This window comes from Diachasma alloeum, unplaced genomic scaffold (genome assembly GCF_001412515.2).
Source record: "Diachasma alloeum isolate Michigan unplaced genomic scaffold, Dall2.0 Dall_scaffold_00202, whole genome shotgun sequence".
Taxonomy (NCBI): Eukaryota; Metazoa; Arthropoda; class Insecta; order Hymenoptera; family Braconidae; genus Diachasma; species Diachasma alloeum.
The window spans coordinates 1,155,695-1,157,947 of record NW_021680367.1 but is presented as its reverse complement, the minus strand read 5'-3'; positions in this window follow the sequence as shown (position 1 = coordinate 1,157,947).

Below are 2,253 nucleotides of genomic sequence, written 5' to 3'. Positions count from 1 at the left end.
GAATAGGGGGGCGCGAGGGAGGATTCAAGGGCCGGGAGGGGGTGATCGAGGGGTAAAAGCGGGGAATAGGGGGGCAGGAGGGGGGATTCAAGGGTTGCGAGGGGGTAATGGAGGGGCAGGACTGGGGAATAGGGGGCGGAGGCGCGGTCAGGAAGGCCTTCTGGAGGCTCCAGGCGATCGGTTTCAGGTACAGGACGAGCTTCTGAGTCATCGAGTGGAGGGAGAAGAGGAGGGAGGTGTACAGAGGGAGGGGGAGGTGAAGCAGAGACAGCTTTTTCTGGAGCCGCTGGAGAAGGGCCGAGGACTTTTTTTCGTAGTCACGTCGGTTTTGAGAGAGCAAGAGCCATTTTAACTGGCATTTTATGTCCGGGAGGGAGAAGAGGGTCAGGATCAGGTGCGTCGTGCAGAGCCGTGGGAGGCTGAGAGGGGGAGGGGCGAGGGATGACATTTCTGGGGGAGAGAGTGGAGGGCGGAAGATAGGTTTACATTTTCTGGTTGGGACGGTAGTCAGGGGGTTGGGGATGGGCTGGGAGGTCAGGTGGTGGATAGTTTTTTTGGTGTGGAAGGGGGGTGGGTTGGGGGGAAGAGGAGCGGTGGGTTTTTGGAGGGAGGGGTTCAACAGCAAAAGTTGAGATTTCTAGGGGAGCATTCGAGTTTTTTTATCGTCTCGACAGTTTTTGATTTTTTAATTATTGTTAAGTGGGATTAATTTGTAGATTTTTTTCAGTTTTTGGTCAATAATGGAGTGATTTTCATAATTTGAGTTTAAAAATTTTGGTTTGATTCGATATTTTATTTTTCGAAACAAATTTTAAAAGTATATTCGGCATTTTTGGTCGATAAAATTCTTTTTTTAGTAACTGTTTGGTTGATATCTTTTTATTTTCTAAGTTAAGTTTGATTGTATGAGTTTTTAAAATTTTTTTTTTTTGACTTGAGCACTGCAATTGAAAATTTTATTCCATTTTCCAAAGTCTTTTTTTGCACTAGTCTCGTTAAAACGTGATTGTTTTGATTAATTTGTGTAAATTGTGGTTCTTTCATGGTCTTGTATACATATACAATATTTCAATTTTTCATCGTAGAAATTTTTTTATTTAAATATTCTTCAAATCAAATTTTTATTGTTTATAATTTTTGTTTATAATTTTTTCATTTATAATTAATATTATCCTCAGCTTTCTTCCATCCAGTTATTCGCAGCTTCATTAACATTAAACATTTATTATTGTACGGCTCACTATTAATTTATTGTTGGACAGCTTGTATATTCTAAATTTTATTTAAATTCACATTTATCGATTTTCCACCCCTAATCCATTTCCTTTTACTGTTTCCACTGTTCTCTTGAGGATTTATTTGTACTTTTTGTTTATGAAAAATTCAGTTTCCATCGATACACGTGTCAAGGTCACATTCCATGAATTTTCAAACTTTGAACTGTTTATTTTCTCCCATTCATAGTTTTTTCTTTTTTTTAAACTGTCATTTTTTAAAATTATTTTAATTCTGTGATTAAGGCACGGGTATTGAACACAATTCTCCCCATTACTTTTTCCAACTCAACTCCACTCAGTCGTGACATTAACTTGACCTTCTCTTATTGACTACTCGCTAAGGACTGAGGGTGGAAAAGCTCATGGGGAGACCAGGTGCGTGGAAAAAAAGCAATAGAGAAAAACTCAGAGACAAGCAACAGGGGGTGCTTTACGCGGGAGATTCAAAACGATAAAACGAGAAAACAGTCATATTCGATGAAAGAATAACAAGGAAGGAAATCTAACCTCCGAATAGTGAATGGAATGACTGAAAAATGAAAAGGTGATTTTCGAAGCAGATAAAATGAGCCAAAATCGTATAATTCCTGATAGTGATGAAGAGTTAGGCAGTGAGGAGGATTTATTTACTGATGAGGAGGAGTTGATTGGTGATGTGATATTTGAAGAAAATGGAAATGAAATATTCTCCAATGAAGCAGCAGCAGGATCGCCAAAAACTCCTTCTTCGATCAAATACTGTAACTTAAGGGCTTTATTGAATTCTAATGATCAAAATAATGTCAAGGAAACACAGAAAAATTATTTTTGCTTTTCAGAGACATTTCACATAATTCACCGAAACTTCACTGAAATTTGGTGATTGATTTCTAGAAATTAGTGATAAGTCATTGAGAATTCAGTAACGAAAATGAAATTTTTCAATCACACTTTTTTATGATTACTTTTTTAAATAAATGTGATCTTTTTTCTTCAG